The sequence below is a fragment of the Papaver somniferum genome, chromosome 3 (genome assembly GCF_003573695.1).
Source record: "Papaver somniferum cultivar HN1 chromosome 3, ASM357369v1, whole genome shotgun sequence".
Taxonomy (NCBI): domain Eukaryota; kingdom Viridiplantae; phylum Streptophyta; class Magnoliopsida; order Ranunculales; family Papaveraceae; genus Papaver; species Papaver somniferum.
In genome coordinates this window covers 6,436,589-6,443,577 of record NC_039360.1, presented here as the reverse complement: position 1 = coordinate 6,443,577, position 6,989 = coordinate 6,436,589, and the positions used below count along the sequence as shown (strand labels likewise).

At 37.7% G+C, this 6,989-nt stretch overlaps 1 long non-coding RNA gene across 1 annotated transcript; it reads left to right on the top strand.

Moving 5' to 3' along the window:
• The first annotated feature begins 1,709 nt into the window (after positions 1–1,709).
• On the top strand, positions 1,710–4,670 carry LOC113355227. Its single transcript, XR_003362215.1, has 2 exons — positions 1,710–2,872; positions 3,995–4,670. It is a non-coding gene; the product is annotated as an uncharacterized LOC113355227 (long non-coding RNA).
• The last annotated feature ends 2,319 nt before the right edge of the window (positions 4,671–6,989 follow it).

Here is a 6,989-nt window from a genome sequence, read left to right as displayed (position 1 = left end):
AGCTGAATTTCATGAATTATTAATAATTACTCAACAATAGGGCGTCTTGACTATCACCTAGTAAGCCCCAAGAAAATGGTGCAAGTGCAGTCAACAATGATGCACGAACGAGCACCCAAACGCACGAACGAGCATTCAAAAATATGGACAAACGAGAAATCCTACACAAAACAGGAGAGATAAAATAATAATAATAAAAAATAAAAAAGAGGTGCCTAGGGACCAGGCCCATCGTCCGGCCGGTCATGCCGCTGTTGCCGGTCCCCGACGCCTCTTCCTTTACTTTTCTTATTTTATTTTCATGAACTCATGAAGACTCCTTCATTCGAGCAACTTTCCTTGTTTGAGCAAAACTCACGGTTTCTCCATATTTTCACGGTTTCATGAAATATTATAAAAATATGGAAAGGTGTGGAACCGGGCTACCTAGCCGGACGGCCATGCCCTAGCCGTGGCCGGTCCCATACCTTGCAATCCCTTGTCTTCATAATTATTATTTCCCTCATCTCATGAAACTCCTCCATTTGAACAAAAAACCCTGGTTTCTTCATATTTTCTCAAATATTGCTCAAACCATGAAAAAGCCAAAAAGTCAAATGGTCACATGACCGACTAGGCTATTCACGAAAAATATTAAAATATTATTATTTTAATATTCTCAAATTATTGGTCAAACGAGCAAAGTTCCACATGTTCATTCGAGCAAAATCGAGAATTTCAGTCAAAGATCAAACTCTTCTGAAAATCCAAGATATTGCTCAAACGCACACCATAATATACCAAAACTCTCAGGACTGAGACACGAACATTATGGTGACACGGGCATGCTTCCTTGACCGACCAAGGCCGTCCCTAAGGCTTGCAAGGAGCCGGTCCCATACATCTTTAAAATTTTGACCTAATTTGTTCAATTGCTCATATTGGGTCCAAATTCTCTCCAACCAACTTGGAATTTTCTCAAACGACCATCAGCTGGTCCCACGACCACCAAGGGCCGGTCTCATTCCCTCTTGGTCGGTCCCTCACTTCTCCATAATAAGGTTTTGTTACCTAATGCTCAGACGAGCACTATTTTAATAAATGATTAAACCAGCATTTAATCATCCTTTCACCAACCAGTCAACAAAGGACTTTGGAGCATGCTCACTCGAGCACTTGGGCACCACATGGTCTTCCATCATCCCATGTGGTCGGTCTCTCCTTCACTCAGTGACCTATTTTCAGTAATTCATCAATTGACGAACAATTGATCAAAAATTAAGGTTTCGAACAAATGCTCTTCAAATCATGATTTTGAGCAATTTCAAACACTAATAAATTTATGTTGACCCAACAATCAACATCTGGATTAATTATTGGGCCGACCGAGCGAAGCGAGGGAGGACCTTTATATGGCCACTTTTTTGTAAATCCTAAGTGATCAATTGACACAAAAAGATTGAATTTTGGTGTCCCAAAACTTTTTCAATCAACAATGAAAGGACTAAAGAGCCCCTTCATGTTTCCATTTCTCACTAAAACTAGCGTAAATACAGCGCAAAATGAAGGGTAATCGCGTAAATTTCGTGGGCACAAAAAAAAGGACATGGAGGTTGGAAATGTTATAATTTTTGAGGGGTAGTTTAGTAAAACCGAAGGAAGAGGTAAAGGGTCGAATCCGACCACCTGCAAATTTCAATTGTTTTTTTTCCTTTATCTTCCTTCTTCTTTCGATTTTGGTTCACAGAAATTGAGAGAAGATTTGCTCCTTCTGATGGTTGAGTGAATAATCCAGAGATATCAAGAAATGAAATCGACGAATTTCAGAAAGAGAATTTGTTTTGGGCTTGATTGATGTTGGTGAGTTTACTGAATTCGTCGACGGAGATTTGAATTACTCACAGGTAGATACATAGAAATTCATGGGAGATGTTGGAGGTTGTGAGGAATTCGGTTGTTGATTTTCAAGAAGGAGGGTATTTAATGATGGTAGACTTGATATGGGTCTGATGGAAATGAGGAATCTGAAGCTGAGAAGTGAAATTCAAGCTAAGATGGTGGATTTGAAGATGACATGAACCTGGATCGAGACAAGAACAAGGAAGCTGATATGAGTGGAATGAAGAGATGATGAAGCTGCTGTTAAGAAATTAGCTATGGAAAAGAGAATCTAGGGTTCCTGAAACTGCAATTAGGGCATGGTGTTGTTGCTGATGGTTTGTGGTAATTGATGGAGATAAATGGTGGAGATTCATGGGCATTCGGAAGTCCATAAAGTTCAGAAGAATGGGTTCTGTTCGAATTGGATCTGGGATTTGAATTTGAGTTGCAGGGAATGAATTTAGGTTATGAATTGATAGTGTGAATTGCAGGGTCTAATTGGGTTTGCAGAGATGATGCTGCTAAGTGATGCCGGTAAGGATGCAATTGCGATGGTTGAGGCTGATGTTCTTGTTGGTGCAGCTGCAGCAATGGGTGTTATGGAGTTTATGTTGTAGTTTGGTGGTGATGTACAAGATATGTTGCAGCTGAACTGAAATGGGTGTTGCAGTGGTGGTTGAAGTGCAAGTGCTGGTGGTATCGCTTCTGCGGTTCAAGTTGTAATTCTACACACTCAAAATCTTCAAAACAATTTTACTGTAAGGTCTGACATGATTGCTGATTAGTGTTGGAATTAGATTCTAAGGTTTTGAGTGAAAACAGTCCAGTTTTTGCTAATTTGATTGTTGATTGTCATAAGAATTCTGGGGGTTTGTCGAATTTGTGTAGAATTGAGGTTCATGAGGTTGAGAATTTGAGGGTTTACCATCAGACTATTGAGCTTATGTTTGCAGATGATATTATGAAGAGTTTTGTTCAAAAGGGTGTTTTGAAATCAATTGACGCACTTGAGGTTAGTTTTCGGTGCTCATTTCTTCAGTTCGGTTTCCATACCATATGTATTTGATTATGTGATAAATGTTAGCTATTTCGAAGCTTTACAAATTTGTTTGATTGATTGTTGCTGTGCTAATAATGAACTAGAAATGTTAGTGATTATGAAGAAAATAGGCACACTGTATTTGGAAAGTTCTGCCAAGATGAACCTATGAGAAATGTTAATGTTTTGAAGTTGAACCTATGAGAAATGTTGGTGCATTAGGCTCACCCCATTGGGTGAACACTGTTTCGAGTGTGCTTAATAGTCAAAAGCTTATAAAGTAGATGACTGTCAGTTACACAAAGAAACCCAATTAGGATGAATAGTGTTTGATCTTGATATACCTTTTTTTATGCGTAATTATGGGTGTCATTAGATTTGCTGTCTATCAAAAACTGATATAGGGATTCTTTCTAATGTCTGCGCACTTATCACAAAAACTGTAAAATTCATCTGGATCTGAGTAGGATTCATCTCCTTGGATTGTTACAAAATCTCCTTGCTGAGATTCGAAAGAAAGAGGTTGCCGATCTACTTTCCATCTCTACGACGAGGTGTTTTATTGACCTAAAAATAAAAAAATTGAAACTGATCACCTCCTTATGTTCCTTGGTGCCTCTTATGAGCCTTCTAAACTATGCAATTGTAGTGTGCTAGCAAGGAGTGCCATTGAAGGAGCTGCGCCTCAACCACCGGACTTAATTTGTGGTTCTTTTGTGTCTCTATATTAAATGGGTTTGGTCTAACCTGATGTGTGAAAGAAAAAGAAGCCAATGATTTCGCACTCACTTCCACCGTATTTATACACCACGCCACATTTTTAAGCTCTTGTTCTGAATGACACTTCCATTCGGAGACCTGACATGGTGGTTTGCCATTTTTAACTCCTTTTTCTTTTTAAATCCCAGCTTGTGTGTTAAGCAACTCATTAGTGGATATTATCCGTTTTCAGTGTTAGCTAATTTCGTATCTCTTCATTTAAAGGTTACCGCACTACTGCTAATTCTTAAAATTGCATTTTTAGTTGATGTACAAATTATACTAATGCATCTTGTCTATTTACTTCTGGATTGTGACTGTGTTTTCTTAATGCAGATGTTGTTCAATTGCAGAGGGTTTGATATTTTCTTGTGGGAAAGGTGGGGTTCATGAAGATACCACACAAATTCTCTTGCACATGACAGAGAAAGGAGTTGTGCCAAGTTTTGAAGTGTATGCAGGAAGTTTAAAGCTTATGGACAGGCTGCATTGTATGAGGAGGCTCTCGTAGTGTTCAACACGATGCATGAAGTTGGGAGCAGGGCAACTGTTGAAATATACAATTCGCTGAAACATACATTTGGTAGGGGTGGGTTATATAAGGAATGTCAAACGATACTATATAAGATGGGTGAGAAAGTGTGGCTAAGAATACTGACACGTTTAATGGATTTGTGGGGCTTTTTGACAAGGAGGTCGGTTTGAGGATGTGCTGAAGCCTTACGTAGAAATGGAAAAGGAAAGATGTATTCCAAATGAATGGATCCTTGAGGAAGTTTAAATGTTTATTGCTCTGCAGCTCTTGTTAATAAGAGCAAGGGCAATTCAATAAATTAAATCTTTAAAAACGTGCCAAGCGGCATGCACTACTGCATGTTGCAGTCGGTTTATGCACAAAGGTGACAGGTCTGTATTCAATGTTCTCTTATTCATTCCTGGTGGTGTACACATTTGAAGTACCTGCAGATAACTTTGTATATCCTTACGCATTACATGAATGATCGAGTATTTTAGAGTTTCTAGGCTCCTTCCGATCGACTCACAAGCCCGTAAATCTAGAAAAAATGAAACTCCTTGGTAAAGCTTGAAATTAAATTTTTGTTCTGCAACCAGTGATTTTTTAGAGGGAAGAGAAATTATAAAGTTCAAGTCTCTAACCCTTAACTGTGCATGTGTCACTCTAATTTTTATCTACAAGCTATTTTGTTAAAATTGAGGTTCGAGTCTTTGCACTTGAGAAATCACGTAGTGGTGTCGTTTCGTCAAGTTCTTCGGTCGACCATTCCACCGTGGAAACGGTTATACTAGTATAATATTTGGTAGGCTACCAATATTTTAATTAATATTTTATTGGGTCGCGTTACCAATAATTCATCGAATGATTAATATTTGCTCAATTGCTCGAATATTGATCCAACTATCAATATTCAGTAATTTATCGAAGTGAGCAATACTTGCTCAGTTGCTCGAATATTGATCCAACTATCAATTCAGTAATTTATCGAAGTGAGCAATACTTTCTCAGTTGCTCGAATATTGATACAACTATCAATGTTCAGTAATTTATCGAATTGAGCAATACTTGCTCAGTTGCTCGAATATGGATACAACTATCAATATTCAGTAATTTATCGAATTGAGCAATACTCGCTCAGTTGCTCGAATATTGATCCAACTATCAATATTCCGCCGAACATTACTCAATATTCAACAATTCGTCGAATTTACAATATTTGCTCAGACGAGCAATATCAATATCATTCAAGAACTATAACATGTTCAATCCATGAATCACTGAGTATTCGTCAATCATGCTCAATTCAACAAAACTTAGACTCATTGTCTAATCAAGTCAACGACTGACTAATCAAATACACGTCTGCTTTGCAGACTCCACGTTCGTGAGACATCAATCACGTCACATGGGGAATATCAATTATGGTTTTGGTCTGGCGGCCCACGACACGTGTGTTCATCCACGATGAGAAATGTGAGTAAGTCGTGCAAACGGTTGGAGGAGTTAGCAAAGTGGTGGGTGCATGATAAATCAAGTCTTCACACGACATGGAATTGATTTTACCACGATCTCCCACTTTCCCACTCTTTCACTCCAGAAACCGTCACACTTACTGGGATCAATGTGTTCACTATTCTGACAATATAAATAAGTCTCTGAATCCATGAAAAAGATACAGAAAATCCACGAGATACTGAACAGAAAATCCATCGTCTAACCAAGATCATCGTGTGAGCAACACTCTCTTAATAATTCGAACCTATTCATCATTTGCAGAAACCTACAACACATCCACAATCCTTGATCATCATTGATCCCACACAATTCTCAGCTTCCCTCCTACAGATCAACCCATCTCCCTCTTTGTGACCGAATTGATTCTGGAACGTCCATTGACTTGGTTTAGGCCGGAGTCCTACAGATCGATCTCTCGAACTTAAAGCACTCCCGTGCAATGCATCTGTGTGAGGTTAAGAAATTTGCTCGGTTGAGGAGTCTCTCCCGAAACGTCGTCTCTTCACTTTCCTAAAATACCAGCAAATCGTTTTTCCCCATCTATAACATCCACTTTAGATTCCACAACCACACACCCCACAAAGATATAACAATTAAGCACCAGTGCATTTAAGAACTCTTCCCCATTTGATGTCATTCCCAAGAGAACAATATGAGTGACCTTACTTTAAAGAAAATGAATGATTTTTTCGGACATTAACAAATCACATGGATTTGTATCCTGAACATCGACTCAAATTAAACTCAACATCAGTTACGAACAAAGAGATAATTTTAATCGGTATGACTCAACATAAGAAAATCTTGCGGAGTGTATAGTGTAGTAATAACAAAGAAGTGTGATCACGAGTAGATCGATACTGCGAGAAAATTCTCAAAGAGTTTGTTCTATTTTTAGTTTATAAAAAAAAACATAATAGATTTAACTTCTGAGCATATATGAGATACTAGTTCAATTTACAAAAAAGTAAAGGACAAATATATATCTCATAAGACTTTGCAATATTTAAACCAACAATGATTACATACTGCAAGTTCATCTTCCAATAACACAAGAATTTAAATAAATTAATCTAAAAACATGCAAGATGAAAACCGTTGGAAATAGCTTGTGTAATCACAATATTTTCTATATCAAACCCTAGTTATCCTTATCAAAAGAAAGAATAAATTCTCACAAGAAGTAACTAACATAGAAAACAAAATAAGGAAAAATGTAATTCATATGTAGTATGCAACTTGTGTTTTGAGAGAATCAAGATCATCATAAGCTTTTTCAAATTCTGAATTAAGAAGCTT